The sequence below is a fragment of the Lactuca serriola genome, chromosome 3 (genome assembly GCF_051521515.1).
Source record: "Lactuca serriola cultivar US96UC23 chromosome 3, Lser_US96UC23_V15, whole genome shotgun sequence".
Taxonomy (NCBI): domain Eukaryota; kingdom Viridiplantae; phylum Streptophyta; class Magnoliopsida; order Asterales; family Asteraceae; genus Lactuca; species Lactuca serriola.
In genome coordinates, this window is record NC_136410.1 from 118,045,423 (window position 1) to 118,056,608 (window position 11,186).

At 43.3% G+C, this 11,186-nt stretch overlaps 1 long non-coding RNA gene across 1 annotated transcript; it reads left to right on the forward strand.

The window, feature by feature from the left end:
• The first annotated feature begins 8,935 nt into the window (after nucleotides 1–8,935).
• LOC145094640 (uncharacterized) lies at nucleotides 8,936–10,478 on the forward strand. The gene is made up of 3 exons (XR_013703457.1): nucleotides 8,936–9,018; nucleotides 9,815–9,878; nucleotides 10,436–10,478. It is a non-coding gene; the product is annotated as an uncharacterized LOC145094640 (long non-coding RNA).
• The last annotated feature ends 708 nt before the right edge of the window (nucleotides 10,479–11,186 follow it).

Here is an 11,186-nt window from a genome sequence, read left to right on the forward strand (position 1 = left end):
TGTTAACGAGTATGTTCCTTATCCTTATTTCTTTATTTATGTTTCTTATCATGCTTATATATTTGTTTTTTTTGTTTAGGGTCATTCCTTGTGAACGATATTCCTGCATTGGTTTTGTTTGATTCAGGGGCTACCCAACCCTTTGTATCTTTTGCGCTTAGCAAAAGGTTTGACGATGTTCTGGGGGAGTTGGATTATCCGTTAGAGGTGGATATTGTCGACGACCGTCCTTTGCGTGTGTCGAGGGTTCACCAGGGATGTATTTTAGAGTTACTCAGCGAGCAGTACCCGATTGATTTAGTTCCTACTCCCTTGCGTGAAAGCAAGTTCATTGTAGGGATGGATTGGTTGAGCCCCAATGGGGCGATGATTGAGAGTGGGCTAGATTTGGTGCATGTTCGAACCCCATGTAGGGGAGGGTTAGTGATACACGGTGAGGGAACTCAGCGTGGACCGATCTCTGTTAGGAAGCTAGGCCAAGCATTATCTTCAACAGGGTTGTTACGGCTTTATAGCCTATGTGATGGATACCTGGGAGAAGGATAAGGTGACTGTGAATGATGTGCAGATTTTTTGAGAACACCCCGAACGTTTTTATAGAGGATTTTTCTAGATCACCTACAGAGTAACAGATGGAGTTTTGGACTAACTTGGTTCTAGGTGCGACTCCCATAGCCAAGGCACCTTATTAGTTAGTACCTCCAGAGACACATGAGTTCTCCACCCAGCTGGAGGAGTTGTTGGACAAGTGGTTCATTCGGTCGAGTAGTTCACCATGGGTAGTGCTGATCTTGTTTAGAAAGAAGAAGGACAGGTTGCATCGGATGTGTATTGACTACCTGCAACATGAGATGATTGCTTTTGTGGGTGCATGCTCTTTGACCTTCTGAGTGTTTCATGTATGTAAGGCCCCTGAATTCTTCGGGAAGAAGGACCCTATAGATAGAAAACGCTGGTTGGCGGACATCAGGAATGCCTTCCAGTCTAGGCTCTGTCTCCATGAGGTGAAGGTCAGATTTGCATCATGTCTTTTGAGGGACAAAGCTCGTGATTGGTGGGATGACGTAGGCCATGACTGTTTGATTAGGTGTCTAAGCCCATAACTATAATTGGTATGTACTTGACTTGATAGGAGCATGGTCCTTTTCGGTTTCCTTCACCATAGCAAGTTGACAGGATGACTTTTGGAGAGAGAGTTTGAATTTAATATTTGGAATAATAATTTGATTTATTAATGTATTACGAAAATAACATACTAATTAGAAATCATGTTATTTAATTAGTATTTAATTAGAAATTAATTTGGAACTAATTTTGGGATTGAATGAACTGATTAAACGAATAGGGGCTGTTTTGCAAATCATTGATAGTTATGAAACTGGGCTATTGGACTCCTTAGAATGGAGTGGACGAAAAATATAGGGAATCCATATAGATTTTTTCCAAGGCTTCTTAATAAGGGTCCATGGGATGCTTAAGCCTTAAGCAGGAAATTAGGGTTTCCTCCAGCAAACCTTAGCAACCCACAGCTATATAAAGACCCAACATCATAGGATTTTTGCCCAATTCTTGCTACTGCAAACCCTAGCTGAAATTCTAAGTGCATTCCCTCCTCTCCCCTCTCATCCTTTTACTAGTGGTGTTTGTAATGAAGGGTTTTGAGAATTCTAACACTCCTATGGTGTACATGCAACCCTATAAACCTTGGATCTATGTTTTCTCTATACATGCAAATATTTGATATTCCAAGTTTTCATCCTAACTAGCATAATATGAAGCATCTAAACTACAAGAATCTAGTAGAATGACATACATTTTGATGTTGTAGCTTGATTCCATGGAGCGTAAGAGCCTTCAAGTGTGACACCTCAAATGGTTCACACAACACCATGAACACTTGGAATAATTTGAGAATAAGGATACTTGCACCAAATCGGTTTTGCCCTCTTGTGTACACACACTAGTGCTCAATTCATGAACTAGGGACCTCTTTATATAGTGTGGAGGATTAGGGTTACATTCATGTAAACCCTAATACCCATGCCCTTACATTTCCATAGGATCCAGGGGTTAAACACTCCATGGACTATCCATAGAAGCTTAGCCCGACCTAAATGAACTTGGCCCACCATTTATATAAGAGTCCATATTTAATTAGTTCCTTTTTGATCACTAGAATTAATTCAAATTTAAATCTTGATAAATACTAATTAAATAATACGATTTCATATTAATATATTAGAACTTATAATATATTAATATAAATCACTAGTATCCTTTTTCTCATTTTGTCTATTCAATTGTTCTGATGCCATGCAAAATCGGTTCAAGTACACACCAATTATAGTAATAGACTTAGACACTAATCCAACAGTTTTTGTAACATCCCGTAATTCAGGTATATCTATTTAACCCTTCCCTCTTTCTAAGTTGTCTTGTTTAGCCCTTAAAAGTAGACCATAGCAAATGAGTACGCTGGCCGTACTGAAGAGTACGTTGCGCATACTCAAGGGCGTGTTTTGGACGCGGACTCCACCCGGTACGCTAGGTGTACCATAGGCTATGCTAGGCGTAATGGGTCCAGACTTAAAACCCTAATTGAGACTTGAGCCCTATATAAAGAAAGTTATGGCCGTATCCTCAGCCACCATTTGAGAGAGTGAAACCCTAGGAGAGAGCCAACCTTCATTCTAAGCTTGCGTATGAGTGTTCTTGAGCTAAAAGTGCCTTTGTGTGTTAGTGAAGAAGAAGAGGAGGTTCTTGTGAAGGCTAGAAGTTACAGCGCAAGCATGGATCTGAGTTCTACAGAGGGCGGAGCTTCACTTGGAGGTAAAAAGCTCAGAGCTTTCCTTGTTATTGTTGATTTGTGCTTCGTGGACAAATTTCTTGGGTTTTTGGTCCCAAGGTGGAGACTTTATGAGCAAAAGGTCTCCATAAGCTTAGATCTACTATATTTCAGAGTATTATGAGTTAAGGGTTCATAAAAATCCAATCTTGGACGTGAATATTAAGCTATGCATGAGATCTAGGCTTTACGAGGGAAAAGGAAAGGTGTTAGAGTGATTAGTGACCTTTGCAGCCATGAAAAGGCTTAAAGGTTTCAAATTTATGGATTAAGTGACCTTAGAGAAGTCAGATATGAAGTTTGAGTATATGTCTTAACCGTTTAAGACCCAAAATCAAAGGAGTATGAAAATGGGAGTTACGCGGGGCGTAATCCCAGTACGCGCAACGTAGGGGGTCGCGTTCCCCGATTCTGTGAAGTCGCTTGGTACGCCCAGCATATAGTTTTGGTACATGCAGCGTAACCCGAAGGGTTGACTTTTGTTGACTTTTAGGGTTTAGTTAATGATTGGATCATTGAGCCATTAAAGGGGTAAAATGGTCTTTTAGCCTTTTGAGAGAACTTAGAGAGGGATTAGTCTAGCCTTTGAAAGTTTTATTGATTAGAGTAATTGTTCCGTGTGATTAGGGGAGGCTAGACCAGTATTACCGAGTTCGAGATTTACCGAGTTACCTGAGGTGAGTCTTCTCACTATACTTTACCTAGAGTGGTAATTAGAATCATGTGACAGAGAATGTTGTATGCTATTATATGATGTGATATCTATGTGATTTTGTGCTATGTGTGATTCAGAGTTTACAGAGTTAGGACCGAAAGATCCATAGAGTTAGGACCAGAGGGTCCACAGAGTTATGGGACTGGAGGGTCCCACTAAGGGGCTGTTTGGCAGGATCTGAACTTTTAAGCTCTGAATTTTTAAGAGGTCTGAATTTCTAAGAAGGTCTGAATTTTTAAGATCTGAATTTTTAATAAGCTGTTTGGTTAGAACCTCTGAATTGCTATGCTGAATTACAAAAATGACCATTTTACCCTTTGTATTTTTTTTGTTGAATTTAATGTTTATGTTTATAAAATACAATTCTCTAATAGGAAAAGGTGAAATTAATGATTCTATAATAGAGAAATCAATAAAAATACATTGTTATTTCTTATATTTAACACCATACAAAATCCAAATTAAACATAAATCCAAAATACAACATAAATTCTTTCAAATCCATGAAAACATACAAAATACCTTGGTGTGATCAGCAAATCTATTAGAAAAAGAAAAGTGATTATGAAAAACAACAAATGTTCAAGCTAAATAAAATTATTCATACTCTTTCTCCATCATTACATGAAACATGCCCTTTGATAGCCTCTCAATTTTCATTCCAACATTTCAACCTGCAATTGATAATTCAACAACAAAACAAATAAGCTCAATGGAAATATATACAATCATTAATGGAAGTATTTTCATCGACTTCAAAACTGAATTGATCATTATAAAACAAAAGGGATTAGAAAAAGAAATCCCTGAACTTTGTATAAGTCCAATTAATTCACATTCCAAAAGTGACACCAACATCTTTACAATTGAAGTACATAAATGAAACACCCACATTCAAAACCTATGCACAACTCCAGAAAAAACCCCTCTAAACTCGATCAATCAACCAAAAACCCGGAGAAATATGAAGGAAGAACACAAGTTCAGAAAAAACATATCCAGATTTAAAAATCGAGTTTTAGGGCTTCTGATTTCAGGAATAAAAAACTAAATAACAACCATCTATGAATAGATAATCGATTTTTAGGGGAAGAAAGAAAAAACCTTACCTAGAACCGGTGGGAGGGTGAAGGGGCAGTGGTATCGGAGTCGCTGTCGGGGCTGTCGACGTCAGCGTCGGCGCCGGCATCGCTGGCGGGGCTGGTGTCGGCGGCGGAGAGAGACCGACGGAAGGTTGCAGATTGGAGATGGAGCGGGAGGGAGAAGGGGTAGTGTCGTTGATGGAGTAGAGAGAAATGAAGATGGTTCCTGAAATGTTATAAGGGGCAAAAAGGAATACACGTCGTTTTTTTTAATTCAGACATGGTTTCACATCTGAAAAATTAAGAGGATTTTTATAAATTAAGAGGGTTTTATTTAGATGCTACCAAACACACTGAATCTGAAAAATTAAGAGATTGCCTCTTAATTTTCCAATTAAGAGGCAAACAAACAACCCCTAAGACACTTTGACCGGTGGGTCATACAGAGTTGTAGCCTTAAGTGGCTAATATGTGTTGTATGTGGTATTTTGGGGAACTCACTAAGCATTTATGATTACATTGAGGATTGGGGATGGGAGGCCAGTCAAGGTGGAGCCTACGAAGGCTCAGGGGCACGCCTTCCATCTCACGGCCGAGGAGGAAAAGGCAGCACCAGATGTGGTTGCTGGTACGTTTTTAGTAAACTCTTTGCCTGCTTTGGTTTTATTTGACTCGGGGGCGAGTCGGTCGTTTGTATCTCAGGCTTTTAGTATAGGGTTCAGTGTGTCGGTGGATGAGCTTGAGTGTCCGTTGCGAGTGTCGATCGCCAATGAGCACGACGTTTCTGCTTCTTTGGTCTACCAGGGATGCGAGTTGGAGATTTTCGGGGTATCCTTCCCGATAGACTTGATCCCTATTGCCATGAGGGAGGTATGTGTGATAGTAGGGACGGACTGACTCAGTCGATTTGGCGCAGTGATCGACCGTGAAGGACAACGAGTGGTGGTTCGAACCCTAAGTGGGGGATAACTGATGGTATATGGCGAGGCAACAGGATGGGATCAGGGTTTTGTTCGACGACCAGGGCTCGAAAGTATATTTAGCACGGGTGTGCCGGTTATTTAGCGTATGTGGTGTATATGCTGGATAGGGGGCAACTCTCAGTCTCAGAGGTCCTAGTGGTTAGGGAGTTTGTTGACGTGTTTCCGGAGGAGTTGCCCGGAGTGCCTACGGAGAGGCAGGTTGATTTCAGGATTGATCTAGTAGCGGGTGCGGCCCCTATCGCCAAGGCGTCGTACCGTCTGGCACCACCTGAGATGCAGGAGCTGTCATCTCAGCTGCAGGAGCTGTTGGGTAAGCAGTTTATTCGTCCGAGTAGTTCACCCTGGGGAGCACCGATCCCCTTCGTCAGGAAGAAGGACGGTTCGCACAGGATGTTCATTGACGAAAGGGAGTTAAACAAGTTAACGGTGAAGAACCGTTATCCACTCCCGAGGATAAATGATCTTTTCGATAAGATGCAGGGTTCATCTTGGTTCTCCAAGATCGATTTGAGATTCGGATATCACCAGGTCAGGATGAGGGAGGAATATGTGGAGAAGACCGCGTTCCAGGCTCATTATGGTCATTACGAGTTCGTGGTGATGCCGTTTGGGCTCACCAACGCGCCGACTGTGTTCATGGATTTGATGAACCGAGTCTGCAGACCGATTCTCGATCGCTCGGTTATTGTGTTCATAGATGATATCTTGGTGTATTCCAAGACCCGAGAGCAGCACGAGGAGCATCTCAGGGAGCTGCTGGAGGTTCTGCGGCGAGAACGACTATATGCCAAGTTCTCGAAATGCAAGTTTTGGTTACGAGAGGTCCAGTTCCTCGGACATCTCATTAACCAGGAGGCGATTTTGGTCGATCCGGCCAAAGTGGAGGCGGTTATGCAGTGGGAGATTCCAAAATCTCCCTCAGACATCAGGAGTTTCTTGGGTTTAGCAGGGTACTACCAGAGATTCATTCGAGATTTCTCCAAGATTGCAGTACCCCTCACTCTTTTAACGAGGAAGGGGGGTGGATTTCTGATGCGGCTCTGTGCAGAGGGCGGTTGAGACCCTCCGACAGTGTTTATGTGAGGCGCCGGTGTTGACACTCCCCGGGGGAGTCGAGGATTTTGTAGTATTTTGTGATGCATCCATCTTTGGTTTGGGGGCACTCCTCATGCAGAGGGGACGAGTGCTAGCTTATGCATCGCAGAAACTGAAGCTGCATAAGACGAGATACCCTACGCACGATCTTGAGTTGGGAGCGGTGATTTTCGCTCTCAAGATTTGGAGGCATTATCTGTATAGTGTCCGTTGCACTATATATACAGATCACAAGAGTTTGAGACACATTATGGATCATCCAAAACTGAACATGAGGCAGTGCAGGTGGCTGGATGTGGTCAAGGACTATGTTTGTGAGATCCTTTACCATCCTGGTAAAGAGAATGTGGTTGCGGATGCTTTAAGCCGCAAGTCAGCTGGGTCTTCTACCCCAGCAAGGTGTAGGCAGATAGCGATGGAGTCCCCGCTTGTGAGCTTGATTAGGGATACTCAGGTTGAGGGTACGAGACCGGAGAACTCGAAGTGGGAGAGAATTAAGGGCGAGAGTGCCCGGTTTGTTCAAGACAACCACGGGTTGTTGACCCAATACGGTCGGGTTTGGGTTCCGATGTCCGGCGGGGTTCGACAGACAGTGATGGAGGAGGCTCATAAGTCTCAACTTTCTATTCATCCGGGGGCCACCAAGATTTATCGTGATTTGAGTTTGAGTTACTGGTGGCCCGGAATGAAGCGAAAAATCGATGGGTATGTTGAGAGGTGGTTGACCTGTAGGATGGTCAAGGCTGAGCATCAAAGGCCGCATGGTAAGCTACAGCCTCTGGAGATTTCCATGTGGAAATGGGAGCAGATCACGATGGATTTCATTACGAAGCTGCCTAGGACGGCGAAGGGGTTTGATGTTATATGGTTCATCATGGATCGGTTGACCAAGAGTGCCCATTTCTTGGCCATACGGGAGAGTTCGTCGGCTGAGAAATTGGCTGACATGTATGTCAGTGAGATTGTCTCTCACCATGGGGTTCCAGTTTCTATCTTTTCCGATCGGGATGTCAGGTTTACTTCCCATTTTTAGCAGAAGTTCCATGAGGAATTGGGTACGCGACTGCATTTTAATACAACATTCCATCCGCAGACCGATGGGCAGAGTGAGCGGACCATCCAGACCCTCGAGGATATGTTGAGGGTGTGCGTCATTAACTTTGGTAGGAGTTGGGATTCCCACCTACCGCTTTCATAGTTCGCCTACAACAACAACTATCATTCCAGTATTTGTGCCCCACCTTTCGAGCTGTTGTATGGTCAGAAGTGTAGAACCCCAGTCTGCTCAGGTGAGATTGGGCACAAGGTGATGGGGCGGACAGAGGTAGTTCTGCAAACTACCGAAAAGATACAGCAGATTAGATAGCGTTTGTAGACTGCTCAGAGTCAGTAGAGGAGTTATGCCGACAGACGTCGATCTGAGTTGGAATTTCAGGTGGGTGACATGGTACTTCTGAAGGACTCACCTTGGAAGGGTGTGATTCACTTCAGGAAGAGGGGAAAATTGGGTCCCTGTTATGTTGGGCCATTTAAGATCATTTCCAAGGTTGGCAAGGTGGCTTATAGGCTCGAGCTCCCGAAGGAGCTTAGCCGGATCCATAGCGTGTTCCATGTTTCGTAGTTGCGAAAGTGCATTATGGATCAGGAGGCAGTAGTATCATTGGACGACATTTAGGTCGATGAGTGCCTGAATTATGTGGAGAGGCCGGTGGCCATTTTGGAAAGGAAGACGAATATTCTTCGGAAAAAGGAAATACCTTTGGTGAAGATGCAATGGGAACATCGAAGGGGATCCGAGTGGACATGGGAGTCGGAGGCGGAGATGCGCGAGCATTACCCGACATTTTTTTATTTCAAGGGACTTCGAGGGCAAAGTCTAGTTCAAGTGGGGGAGAATTGTAACGCCCCGATTCTCAGGTGTGGATTTAAATAAAAGTTTCTATGGTTTTAAGTCCTACTCGACGAGTTGGTTGCCTTACTCGCCGAGTAGCAGCGGGGTGGGATCGCGTGGTTAGTGTCCCACTCACCGAGTCCAGGGAGGGACTAGACGAGTAGGAGCTGGCAGAGGAAACCCTAAATCTCAGGGTTTTGCACCCAATTTAAGGAGGCCTAAGCCTCCTTTGGCCTCTTTACAGTCTGTGAGAGCTCAGTAAAACCCTAATTCGTGTGGTACTTTTTTTTGGTATGTTTTAAGCCTTGGAAACAAGGTTGGCTAGGAGGTAAAAGCTTTAAAAGCAAAGGGGTTGAAGCAAGGAAGGTGTGGGAAACAGAACTTACCTTAGCTAGCATCTTTTGGAGGTATCAAGTCACAATCTTTACTCCCCTTCTCTTCTAGATCTCTTTGTGGTTAGTTTTAGGGTTTTATGGATTTTTGGAGTCAACTTGGTGAGCTATGGGCTAGATCTGAAGTTGTAACTTCAGATCTGGACCCTTCTCAAGTTCTAGAATCATCAAGTTTCTGTTTTGGTCGTGGATGAGGCCCTCCTTGTGCATGAAACCCCATTAAGAGCTTAGATTTGGCATTATGAGCCTTTTAGTCATGCATTCATGTAAAGCCTGCAACTTTACATGAAAAGCATGCCCTAGAAGCTTGTATCTGTAATTTAGAGCCATTGCATGGCTTAAATGAGTCTGTATGGTTTAAGGACTAAAGGAACTCGTCGAGTCGCAAGGTTGACTCAAAGAGTCACATGAAGATGGCCATGAACTCGACGAGTTAAATGAACAACTCGGCGAGTCCGATGAAGATTGACATAGACTCGACGAGTTGTATGAACAACTCGACGAGTCAGATGAGTTTTCCCCAAGTTATGAATGCGTGTGTATCCTTCGTGTTACCAGAAGGAAACTCGAAGGGTGGTCTTAGGGTTTCGATCGAAATTGTAGGAACTCGACGAGTCACCCCGGTGACTCGGCGAGTGGGAAAGAACTTCAAGGAACTCAACGAGTAGCCGAGGGTACTCGGCGAGTTAAGGTCAACATGGGCTGTTGACCTTGACTGAGGACTTGGACTTTGACCAGGGATTGTCTAGCTAGTTTATGGAGTACCTTGTGAGGTTGAGGACTTATGAGTATATTCATACTATGGTAATAGGTGGTGGAGTCTTTGGCAAGTGATCCGAGAGTTGGGATTTATCTACCGAGTCGACATCTGCGAGGTGAGTTATCCTCACTGTATCAAAAGGGTCTAAGGCACCAAGGCCGGCCCTGTAGTTGTTATGGTTATGATATGATATATGCGATTATGATCTGATAGATCGAAATCAGGACAGACAGTATGTTATGTTTTGTGATCCTTAGGGATTGGTATGTTAGTGGGCTGTTGGGCCTGTGCTCTAGTCATGAGAGATTGTTATGATTGATGATCCGTAAGATAAATATATTTGATGTCTGTATATGCCAGTATATGTTAGTTATGTGCACGTGATTACTTGCTTGTTGGTTGGGTTGAGGCGGTCCTGCTTTGTGCTAAAGGCCAACATACCCTATGAGCGGTCCAGGGAAACTGTAGGCCCACACGGCGGCCCAGTGATGCCGAAGGCTCAGTATAGATTCAGTTAGACTATAGGCCCTATATGGCGGTCCAGTTAAGCCGATGGCCCAGTATGCATATTGATTGATTGATTATTACTGATATGATATTATTAGTGTGGTATTGGTATTTTCGGGGTAGCTCACTAAGCCCTCGGGATTACAGTTTACAGTTATTGTTCAGGTACTTCGGGAGATCATGGCAAGGTGAAGACGTGACCGTACCGCTCCTCTTCCTGATGATCTGACTTTTGGGACACTCTGATTGAATAATGATTTGAAAACATTTTTGTAAACAATACTATTGGGGTTTTATTTATGATTGAAAAAGTTTAAATTAGGCATAAAATTTATGGATGTTACATGACCTTAGAGCAGTCAGATATGAAGTTTGAGTATATGTATTAACCGTTTAAGACCACGATTCTGTGAAGTCGCCGGGTACGCCCAACGTACAGTTTTGGTATGCGCAGCGTAACCCGTAGGGTTGACTTTTGTTGAATTTTAGGGTTTAGACAATGATTGGATTTTTGAGCCATAAGAGGGGTAAAATGGTCTTTTACCCTTCTTGAGAGATCTTAGAGAGGGATTAGTCTAGCCTGTGAAAGTTGTATTGATTAGAGTAATTGTTCCGTGTGATTAGGAGGAGTCTAGACCAGTATTACCGAGTTCGAGATTTATCAGGTTACCCGAGGTGAGTCTTCTCACTATACTTTACCTAGAGTGGTAATTAGAGTTATGTGATAGTGAATGTTGTATCCTATTATATGATGTGATATCTATGTGATCCTGTGCTATGTGTGATTCAGTGTTTATAGAGTTAGGACCAGAGGGTCCACAGAGTTATGGGACTGGAGGGTCCCACTAAGACACTTTGACCAGACGGTCATACAAAGTTATAGTCTCGAGTGGCTAATATGTGTTGTATGTGGTAT